Genomic DNA, 12,268 nt, shown 5'->3' on the forward strand with positions numbered 1-12,268 from the left:
TGCTCATTCCAGCTGGTTTGAAGCTGATTAGCTGGTTTTAACTGGTTGGAACCATTTCTGGTTAGATTGAGTTGGTTAGATACAATTCTAACTAGTTGGGTCCAGTTGGATCTGCTTGGAGCCTGTCTGATACGTTTGGACCTTGTTTCAGCCTCTTTGAGTCAGACTGGGTTGGTTGGGGCCAGAGTAGGTTGGAGCTGATTGGATACACTTAGAGCCCCTTCAATCCAGTTTGAGCAGGTTCCATCCCATGTGGACTGGATTCAGCGTGTTTGAGCTGGTTTAAGCCAGTTGGAACCATACCCAGATGGATCTGATTCAGCCAGATCGAGCCTGTTGGTGCTGGCTAGAGCTGGTGATACCTGGTTGGAGCCAGGCAGATCAGTTGGATCTGGTTCAAGTCACTTGGAGCTGGTTGGATCTGCCTGGAGCCAACTTGATCCTGTGGGAACTGGTCACACCTTGTTTGAGCCAGACAGCCAGTTGGAACTGATTATAGCCAGTTCAAGCCTGTTGGAGCTCAAGCTGGTTGGAGTCTGTTGAAGCCAGTTGGAGCCAGTTTGAGGTGGTTGGATCCACTTTGAGTCACTTCAGATTGGTTGGAGTAGTCCAAGCTGGATGGAACTAGTTTGAGTCCTATTGAGTCAGTTGGAAAGGAAGTTAGTTGGAGCCAGTTCCAGATAGTCTGAGAAAGATTGAGCCAGTTTTAGCCAGTTGGAGTAGGTAAGATTTGCTTGGTTCCTGTTGGAGCTGAAAATAGCAGATTAGAGCAGACTGGAGCAGGTTGGAGCTGGTTGGAGCCAATTAGAGCTCATTCAATCTCTTTAATCCAGTTTGAGCCTCCTAGAGAACACTTTAGCAGACTGGAACATCTTAGAGCAGACTAGAGGATTTTAGAACAGGTTGGAGTCAGTCGGTGCTGGCTGGACCTGGTTTGAACTGGTTGGAGTCAGTTAGAGCAGGTTGGATATAGCTGGATTCAATTGGTACAGATTGGAGCTTCATGGAGCCAGTTGGTGCTTGTGCCGTAGGTCTCATTTTCGGAGGAGAGATGTGTTTCCTTTCTTGGTGCTGGTGTGTGTCAAGCAAGGACTTGCTTCAAACTCAGCATATCCTGGTTCCACAAGCTCAGAGCCTACACACAAAAGTGTCTGTAGCTAATATTCCAAGAAAGGTTTTCTTTTGCCTTTCTGCACTTCCCCGTTACCCAGCCACATTATTGCCCTCCAAACTCTCCTTGCCAAACCTTCTCCAACAGTAGGAGAGTTTGCTATTTCCTCACTTTATTTCCTTTTCCTTAGGGTCATGAGACACTGGGGGGGGTTCACTTTCCCTTGTGGCTTATTCCTCATCTAATTTCCTATACCCACAAATGCTTAAAGCAGTAAGAGATCTTGGCACCACTTACTCTTATTACAGATAAAGCAACTGAGGCCCAGAGAGCTTAAGTAACTTGTCCAAGGCCAAATAGTAAGTTAGTGGCTTCCTGCAGGGTGCATTGTTGCTAGAATGAGTCTGGGGGGAAGGCTTTCAGGAACAACATTTTATAGAGTTTAAAGGATCTTGCTACTCTGCTGTAAGCAAGCTGTTAGCTTGGAAAAGAGAATCCTCGGTAGAGCAATAAAATCACCTCACCACCCAAGAAGTAAGGATGGAAACAGGATTACAAGTGACAAGATGTGAGTGAGCAACTCCTTTGTGAAATCTATTGATGGGGAGAGAAGATGGCCATCAAGAACTTAAATGAAAATAAGAGGATTATTATTTCAGTAAAAGGGGGATATGAGCATGTTGGTGGTCAAAGGGGAAGATCATTTACCAGAAAAGACTGAAGTTACAAAAAGGAAAATAATTAGTGCTCACTTCTGTAGCACTAAAAATAGGAAAATAATTGACCAAGCAGGGTTTAAGGGAAGTAGAGGGAGATGAGATTAAAACCATAAGTGGGGACGTGACTTCTTGGTTTATCCTACCATTAACTATCTATTTCACTCTAAACTCCACGAAGACCAGGACAAGGTCCAGTTTTGCCCACCACTGTGACTACCATCTGGCACATCATAGGAACTCCAGGAGTTCGAGGAGTGAATAAATGATAATGAAACTTCCCATGCTGCACTTTTGTACTTAGTAGCAAAAGTTTAGGTTCAAATTAAAGACTAAGGAAAGAGAGACAAGAGGAAGGTTGAAATATAACACAAATGCCTGCTTTGGCCTCTTTGGCCAATGTACTGGATGACATCCAGGAAACCAAGACAAATTGTCAGTAGACAGTGCCATAGAGAGAAACTGACAGTTCTGGTGACTTCAGTGCTGATGTTAATTGGAACTGTACACTATAGCATAAAGTTATTTATCATTCTGGGTTCTGAATGCCAAGTGAAATTTATCATGTAAATCTTTATATGAGGACACTGAATAACAGACTAGCTGGTGCCCTTGATAAAAACTTTATCAAAAAAGATAGAAAAATTATACCTATGCACAGGGCTGACGTTCAAAATATTTAACACCTAGTATAACACAGAATCCAACAGGTCATTCCTAAGCAACCGGTGTGGCTGTACCTGTGCACACCGGCAGTCAGGACTGCTCATGGCTGTTGCTTATATTGACGTTCAGAGACCAACAGTGCTACGTTTTTAAAAGGCCATTCTGCTGGGTGGAAGATAGAATGTGCAAAGCAATGTCACAGGCTTTCAGAGCAACATCTTTCCACAAATTCTTGGCCTAATGCTTCTCTACCCCACAGACCAGAACTTTACTCATTTTTCCTGCAACTTTGTCTGTCAGATTTCATACAATGCTGATAGTGGCCACTTTTTTTTTTTTTTTTTTGTGGGACCCTCGCCGGCGGCCGGGGAACAAACTGGCGCTGCAGAGGCTGCAGGCAGCCCCGCAGTCCAGCGCTCAACCGCTGCACCACCAGGGGAGGCCCTGATAGTAGCCATTTTTTAAAATCTCTGTCTTCTGTGACTCATATAACTCCTGAGCTAGCCACACCTACCTGTATGAAGCCTATCCTTAGCCAATCCATATGTCAAATACCTTCACTAACCTGCAATTATCCCCAATATCTGTCACCTACCCTGGCCATGTGCCTACCAGTCTAAGTTCTTGACAAGACTTAACACAGAAAAGACTCCAAGAAAATGTTATGGTGGGGAGGACCAATGGTTGAAAGCTTACAAGCTTCAAGAAGCCTGGGGCCTCTCAGTGACACAAAGGGTTAAGTCGCAGCACTATGAAGTTTTCTGCAGCACGAGTTTGGTCCCCAGCCAGGGAGCTAACTCACATGGCTCAGCAGACCTCTCCTGTCTCACCCACTGCTCCCCTTAGCAGTATATTTTAGTAGATCCACCTGTTCTGCTCCCCATTCTGTCTCTGGTGAGTCCTCTCACCTCCCCCTGCACCTCTGGCCTGTACCCCAGCTCTTGTACGCATAAAGAAATAAATGTTTAAAAAAAGAAAAACCACATGAGGACATAGTGTGAAGGAGGCCCGCCACAAGGCAAGGAGAGCAACTCCAGAAGAAACCAAACCTGCCAACACCTTGATCTTGGATTTCCCAGCCTCTGGTACTGTGAGAAAATACATTTCTGTTGTTTAAATCACCCAGTCTGCAGTATTTTGCTGTGGTAGCCAGAGCAGGCTAATGCAAACAGGTCCTTATTGCAGGCCTAAGGCACATAGCTTATAATGACAAAGTGTCCTCAACTGGGCTGTATTTGAAGGCAGGACCTAAGTCTTATATTTCTTTGTTTTCCCCAAAGACCCACTGAAATTCCCTTCATGGAATAGCATCTCAGCACAAATATTTAAGTTGATAGTATGTGAAAAATCTACGATGCAGTCACTACTTCCAAGATACTTGAAAACTGGTAGTGGAGATAGGACAGGCATAACTAAGTAACCAGCACAGCAGGAGAAGCTGGGGGGGGGGAGGGGGAGTTGTGAAACCCTGAGGGACCTGTAGAAGCTTTTGTGGAGTGTTTGATGGCTAGGATTCAAATAGGAAGAGAAGAAGTAGGGAGCAATTCTGGAGAGAGCACAATGAAGCAAGACCCTGTAAGCAAGAGAGTTGGGAATACTTTACTTTCTATTAACAAGAGAGTAAATAATTGTTCCAGCCAGGGTCGCATGTTTATGTAAAGAAAATACACCTCAATTTGGAGGGTTTGGAATGCCAGTTTCAGGCCTCAGGACATAATCCTTGTCCTAACTTCCATTGGATCTAGAAGACATGAGACACTATTCCCGTCTGGCCTGGCAGCTGATGCAGGCTAAGTGGGAAGGAAAGATTGGCCCAAGGAATTACAAAGTGTAGGGTGGAAAGATCAAGAGACAGCAAACTGGGGCACGGCCAGGGTCAAGATAAACAAATCAGAGAAGCAGAACTAGTTATGAGGTAACCAGACTGACCTAGAGGAGCTGAGGCAGGCAGGTTCTGAAAGGAGGTGGGAAAAGTGCCTGAAGCAACTCCAGCCCCCAGAATGAGGCACCAGATCTTTATGGAAACCTTGGCTAGGGGTGGGGAGGGCAACATTAAGAGGATGGAAGCATCCTGGACAGTAAGTAGATGATGGAGGTTATTGACCAGGGGGATTAAAATGATATTTTAGAAAAATCAATAAAGTAGCATTGTAGAACTAAAGTTAGTAGGACAGCAGCACATTGAGACATAATGTGAAGGTTATGAAAAGCTTTTTCAAAATACCCAATTTCATTTTTCTTTGCTCACCACAGTACCTAATAGGCAGTGCTTATTTAACAAATGTTAACTATGAAATGAATGCCCTCTGTAAAAATGATTGTTTTTGTCCTTAGACTGAGAAAATCTCTCAGAGTGAAATAAGTACACATCATACTTTAGATATTAAGTTCCTACAAAGTTAGCCAAAGTAAATCACTTCCATGTAGCCTAATCATTCCTGGGCGAACTAATTAGAGCTGAGTTTCCAAACTTCTCAGGTTGAGGATCTGATGTGGCAATTATTGGTTGAAAACAATGGAAATAGACTCTCATTACCAAGGCATAAAATAATTGAGGTCAGAGAATAAAAAAGATCTGTTGGGTCATTTGGCCTCAGGCGGCCAGAACCAAAGGAGCTTCAGGGATCTTAGGTGCAGGAATTTATGAACTATCTTTCCATGGCATTGCTTTCAGAGAACATAGCTTCACCACCTCTGTGCCTGGGTCTCTTAGTTCAAAGTCCAGCTTCCTGGGAAAATAATGTTACTTTCTAAACAAAGCTCAAACATCAAACTCTACGTGGGAACAGGTAGTGACCTGTTGTTACTGACAACCCCATCAAAACCACATATTTGACACATTGTGCAAGAGCAGCCCCCAAGGAAGGAATTTTGGACAGACAAACCACAACCTGTGTCCACTCTAGATAATTCCACTTCAACATTCATCCTTCAAAGAGGGTGGACAGGTGATTAAATGAGATGCTGCTTAATAAGGGTCCTTCTACCTTTGAGAAATCTATACATTGGAATGAACTTTTGTCACTCTGGTGACCAAATCCTATAGAGAATGATAAAACCATAGACTGTGTGAGCTTATTGATGCAGAAAGATCTAATTTCCTAGACTTTTCATTATTTCTTCACTATGTCTACACGACCTGGATTTTGAATTTTTCATTATAGTCTAACTCATATGCAGAAAGATGCACAAATCTTAAGTACTCATCACCAAAAAATTTCACAAAGTGAAATATAATGTAATCAGTAAACAATACAATGCAATCAGCAAACAAAATAATGTAATCAGAGCCCAGATTTTGAAATAGAATATACTCAGCACCCCAGAAGTTCTCCCTCAAACCTTCTTACTCCCAAAAAAGGTAACAATTAAACTACCTTCCATCTCCAACAATGAGTTCTGTCTGGTTCTGAACTTTGTACAAATTGAATCATATACTATATGCTCTCTTGTGTCAGCTTTCTATCATTCAATGTTGTATTTTATGAGATTCATCCATGATTCTCCAAATACCATTGGTTTGCTCATTTTCATTGCTACATAATATTTTGTTTAATGTGTACAAAACTGTTTATCCTTCTGCTGTGGATGGACACATTTGTTTTTAACTATTACAAATAGTACTCTATGAGCATTCTTGTACATGTCTTTTTATGATTATGTATACTCATTTCTGTTGGGTATATATCAAGGAGTAGAATTGTTAATCCATAGAGTATGTGTAAATTCAGCTTTAATAGATAGTACAAAATAGGTTTCCAAAATGGTTGTACAGATTCACATTTCCAATATTCATATAAGAGTTCCAGTTATTCCACATCCTTAATATCAGATGATTGTCTGCCTTTTTGATTTTAACCATTCTGGTAAGTATATAGGCATTTATTGTAGTATTAATTTATATTTTCTTAGGGAAGTTGATCAATTTTCATATGCTTATAAGTCATTTGAGATTCTCTTTTGTGAGATGCCTGTTGAAAAAAGTTTTGCTCCCCTCCCTTTTTTATTGTGTTCTTTCTTTTCTCTTGTGGATACACTGAGGTTCTTTATATTTTCCAGACAGAAGATTTTTCTTGGATATATGTAGGACAAATATCTTTTTCCATTCTGTGTTTTTCCTTTTTACTTCCTTAATCATTTGATGAGTGTAAGTGTTTAATTTTAATGTTTTCCAACTTATCAACTTTTTCTTACAGTAAGCACTTTTAGTAAACTGCTTGAGAAAAGACCATTGATAGAGGAATTGTAGTAGCTGGAAAAGCAGTGATTGGTCCTAGAAAACTTAAAAAATTAAAAATATAAAATGTGGCATTTATTAATTCCAGAAAAAAAATTGTAGTAGAAACAAAACATAGTCATAGTATACAATTCAGTTGAATGTGAAGATTAGTTTTATAGTCATCATAATATAACCACTAATGACAGTTTAGTCAAAAATTATGATAACTTTCAAGATCTTTTAGACAACCATGTAAGTGGCAACAATCTTTCTAACCTGATTCTGAACAAATTGAGAAATAAGAAGAAAGAGTGGCAGAGATGTAAAGATGGCACCTTTTTCTTTTTAAAGATTTATTTATGCATACAAGAACTGGGATAAAGGCCAGAGGTGTTGGGGGGGTGAGAGGGTTCACCAGAGATAGAGTGAGGAATAGAACCAGCAGATTGACTGAAAACACTGCTGAGGGGAGCAGCAGGTGAGACAGGAGAGGTCTGCTGCACCATGTCGGTATCTCCCCGGCCACCCGGGGATCGAACTTATGCTGCGATAGCTTCATAGTGCTGTGCTTAACCCCTTGTGCCACCAGGGAGACATCTAACGATGGCACCTTTTATCCTGACTGATTGAGGCCAGGTTGGTGAACATAGTTTCAAATCTGTTTGCAAAGTGCAATGGTTAACACAGAACCAGGCTCAGGAAGAATGAAGCCCTCAGTATGGACAATGCTGGACAAAGGGAAGCTTTCTCACATGAGTCCCTTGTGTTGCCTGTTCAATGAAAAAAAACCCTCTGGCCACCAGGTGGTTGCTTCCCATTCAACAACATGAGACGTTCAAAGTTGCCTCTAGAAAGTAGTTCAGTTCAAAAAGAAGGAGAGTTTACCTGCAATTCTTTCAGTAAAAAGGAAACCACTGTAGGCAGTATGCATGTAGAAGTGTGTTTTAATTAAGATAAAGCTAAGTGCTATAAAAAATAAACTCTTAAATGTATAATGTTTCAAGCACAATATAAACTGATTTCTTGTTCTTGTAACAGACCAAATCATATGTTCTTCATCAGCAGAGGCGGCTCTGCCATTTTCCACACATGGCTTCCAATGTTTCACCAGTCATCTCAGTACAGAGAAACATGTGAGGGGGCCTTTTCATGGACCACGACTGGAAGTGTCATTCATCCTTTTTACTCACATTCAGCAGGCCAAGTCTTAACTGAACAGGAAGCTGGAAAATGTAGTCTTACAATGAGTCCAGGAAAAAGAGGAAATTGTAAATGTTGGGGAACAGTGATCAAAATCTGTCACTGTGGGGCTTCCCTGGTGGGGCAAGGGACTAAGTCTCAGCACTATGACACAATCCGCAGCCATTGAACCGCAGCACAAGTTCAATCCACGGCCAGGGAGCTGACCCACATGGCGCAGCAGACCTCTCCTGTCTCACCACTGCTCCCCTCAGCACTGTATTTCAGTCAGTCTGCCTGTTCTGCTCCCCACTCTGTATCTGGTGAATCCTCTCACCTCTGGCCTACACCCCAGCTTTTGAATGCATAAATAAATAAATCTTTAAAAAAAAAATCTGACACTGAGTATGAGATTCATTTGGGAGAAACTTATCTGTTTCCCGTTGCTTCCTATGCCTGATACACAGTAGGTGATCAATAAACATTTGTTGGATAAATAAAATAGTGAAAAGAGCATGGACTTTGAAATCAAGACCTGGGTTCTAAACGAAGCTCTGCCACTCTCTAATTGCATTAATTTAGATTTAAATCTCCTGACCCTCAGTTTCTCATTTGTATGATGGAGATGAAACATGTTCCCAGACCCTATCAGCCAGCTGTGGGAATGGATAGTGGCTCAAAATATGCCAACCAAAGTAGTTTCTGTTAAATAGGCCTCTTCAATACCCTCCCAAATAAGTAGGAGTGGAGAAGGAGTTATGTAACAAGGAAGCAGTGGTTGCCTCATCAGTAAAGAACTATGTCATCCAGATTAAGGCAGCATCCCTGGAGCAGAAATAGAGGATAATGCTAGTGACAGGCAGCCTAAATACTCACAACATCCCTCTCATTTTTGTCCAAATTTGCCCTCCTCTTCGTAGAACAAATTATTTCTCAGGACCTCTTTGATTCTTCCAGCGAATATCTCTCTTCCTACCAGGCAGGTTTCCAGACATTCCTAGACCTGACAGAACTCTGAATTCCAGTTTAGGCGGCCAGACTGGGACTCCTCCACCCTCATCTCATCTTTATCGTGCTTTGCAGGATTGATGTTGGCATTCAATTAGACAAGGGAGTTAAAATATCAGATGTGGTGGTGACGTCAAGAAGGTACACAGTAAGTGTCGGTTCCTTTCGTATTCCTCGTTGTGCTTCTAGTACCTCTGACATTGGTGGCTCCATCATCCCCTGAAGGGAGCCCTGGCTACCTGCACCCGTGAATATTGGCACAGGTGGCTTAAGTGCTCGATGGCTTTGGCACTGAGGGTAAGGGACTATCGAGATTTGTATGGGAGCCACTGTTGTATCTGAAACCACTATGTTAGTGCTGATAGGAAACCAGAATTAGACCTCAAAATGCCCTTGGAGTAGAAGGGAAAAAAATAGCAAAATAATTCAGGAAGAAAAAGACAAATATTGCATCACTTCTCCTATATGTGCAATGTAAGGAAATAAAGCAAATGAATGGAAGAAGCAAAGTAAAAATAAACCAGTGGGCACAACAGAACTGAGGTTGACAGAGGGGGAGAGGATAGGGGCAGGGAATGAGAGCGAGAGCAAAGGGAATGTAAAAGATGGTGCTGGGTGTTTTGGTCTTTTTTAATAAAGAAGAAAAATATTTTAAGAAAACAAAATAAACATGATATTCCAACAAATGTCTTTGGATGAACTAGAGCAAAAGAAACATAAACCAAGAGATGTCTGCAGTGACTAAGGAATGAGCAGATAAGGCCTGGACAGTTTTTTAATTGCTTTTGATAATGGCCAAGTATGAGACACTGCAGAAAAAAAAACAGGAGACCTTTGTGACGGATTAAATATGGGACATGACAGAGAAGAAGGAACAGAAACAACCATGTGGTTACAAGGTAGAGTGGAGGGTAGTACTCGACTTAAAACAAAGAACTGATTGTGGAACACTTGCATCCACTATTTTGAACAAGTTATTAATCCCCTTGTAAGGGGCAGGAAGGACCACTGAGCAGGTTTTCTGATCCCATGCAGACCGGGTAAAAGAGTTAGAGTCCTCAGTGGCTTTTGCAGGTTTTTTATTTAGATTACCAGGTACACAGCAGGCAGGGGCGCTGGGGGGCTGGCAGGCTGGCAGGCCTCCCAGCCCCCAGCAAGTCTTCACTCTGGGCTCTCTGACCTTCTCTCACATTCTCTCTGCTCTTTCTATGGCTCTGCTTCTCTCTCGGCTTCTGCTGCTCTTGCTTCTCTTTCGGCTTCTTCTGGCATCCCCGTGATGGCCACCCTTGAAAAGCAGTCTCAGCCCAGGTAAATCCCATCTACCTATGCCCACACCCTATTCCAGGTGCCCGCCATCAGGCATGCATTCAGGACTGAAAGGATCCATCATCTATCCTGATGGCAGGAGGGCAGAAAAGCCTGACATTTTTTCCTTACCCTACACCCCTCTTGGGCTCAGTTTCTTCATTTGTAAAGTGTCTCTATCAGTCTTGTGTTTTTGTGAGTCAAAACAAGAACACAAGCTACACGATGTGTTTAAGAAATAAGAGGTGTTTTATTAAAAACAAAACAAAAAACAAGCTACAATACCCTGGACAAACAAAAGGGCTATTTGCCATCATGGTTCTCATTGTCAGTAGAAAAACTGGAAAGGGATATATTGATAGTTGGAGGAAGAACACAGTAGATTCAATTTTAAAGATGTTAAGATGATGGCATAAAACATAAGTGGAGAGAGCAGGTAATAGCCAGTGTGGAAGAATGAATTAAAGAGTTAATGAGTCAGGGCCATTATCTAGAACAAGGGCAGGTTTCCATAAAGTCAAGTCCTCTAGTTAATTGACATAATATTGGCATGTGGACTCAGCAGTAGAACTAAGGCATATAATCGCTTGCATGCATGGAAGTGCCATACACAAGGCACCTGAGGAACAATGTGCTGACTTCTGTACTCTATGGAAGCCTGGCTCTGGCTGCCCAAGACAACCAATACTTGCCAAAGACCCATCCATCAATGTGCTTGAATGTCCACTCGTGCAAAGTACACAGAAAATAGCAAAAGCAAATAAGACTGAAATTAAGGGAAAGTGGTACAGGAGCAAATAGAAAAGGAAGAATAAAGTGGGAAAATAAAAAGAAATGCTGAGTGAAGAATATTTGCCCACCATTGCAACTGCAAATATAGTTTAGTGAAGAAAGATGTGAATATGCTTAAGGATGTAAACCAGGGCCTCCCTGGTGGCGCAAGGGGTTAAGCGTCAGCACTATGAAGCTATGGGTAGCCACTGCAGCATGAGTTTGATCACCCACCAAGGAGCTGACCCACATGGCACAGCAGACCTCTCCTGTCTCGCCCACTGCTCCCCTCAGCAGTGTATTTCAGTAGATCTGCCTGTTCTGCTCCCCACTCTGTCACTGGTGAATCCTCTCACACATTCCACCCCACCCCCGGCCTACACCCCAGTTCGTGTATGCATAAATAAATAAATCTTTAAAAAAAAGGAATGGAAATTAATGCGCTAGTCTGAGTATTATGTAAAAACTGTGAGAATGGCCTCCCCGGTGGCACAAGGGGTTAAGCACCTGTAGGGTAAGGTAAAAAATCAGGCTTTTCTGCCCTCCTGCCATCAGGATAGATGAGGGAACCCTGTGATCCTGAATGCATGCCTGATGGAGGGCACCTGAAGTGGGTACACCTGTGCTAAGACAGTGCTTTTAAGGGTGGTGTCACGGGGACGCCAGTAGAAGCCGAAAGAGAAGAAGCCCGAAGCAGGAGCAGAAAATGCCAGAGAGCCCAGACAGAGTGAAGATTTGCTGGGGGCTGGGAGGACTGCCAGCCTCCCAGCCCCCCAGCACACCTGCCTGCCACGTACCCGCTGAACCCCAATAAAAACCTGCAAAACCACTGTGGACTCTGACTCCTCCTTTACCTGGTCTGCATGGGATCAGAAAACCTGCACTGTGTCCTGTCCTGCCTTTACAGCACCGCACTATGAAGCAATCCACAGCCTCTGCAGCAGGAATTCGATCCCTGGCTGGCCAGGGAGCAGCCCACATGGCGCAGCAGACCTCTCCTGACTCGCCCGCTGCTCCCCTCAGCATTGTACCTCAGTTGATCTGCCTGTTCTGTTCCCCACTCTGTCTCTGGTGAATCCTCTCACCCCACTGCAGCACCTCTGGCCTGTACCCCCCAGCTCTTGTATGCATAAATAAATAAATCTTTAAAAAGAAAAAAGAAAAAAAAAACTGCGAGGAAAAGTAGAGATGAAAGGAAACTCACTCATTTTTATCATGAGAAGAAGTTATTGGTTATCACCCTTTGTAAAATATAGAGTATGTACCACAAGAGAATTTGCCGTTTGGAGGATT

The sequence above is a fragment of the Talpa occidentalis genome, unplaced genomic scaffold, assembly GCF_014898055.3.
Source record: "Talpa occidentalis isolate TD23 unplaced genomic scaffold, MPIMG_talOcc4v2.1 talOcc4.5, whole genome shotgun sequence".
Lineage (NCBI taxonomy): Eukaryota > Metazoa > Chordata > Mammalia > Eulipotyphla > Talpidae > Talpa > Talpa occidentalis.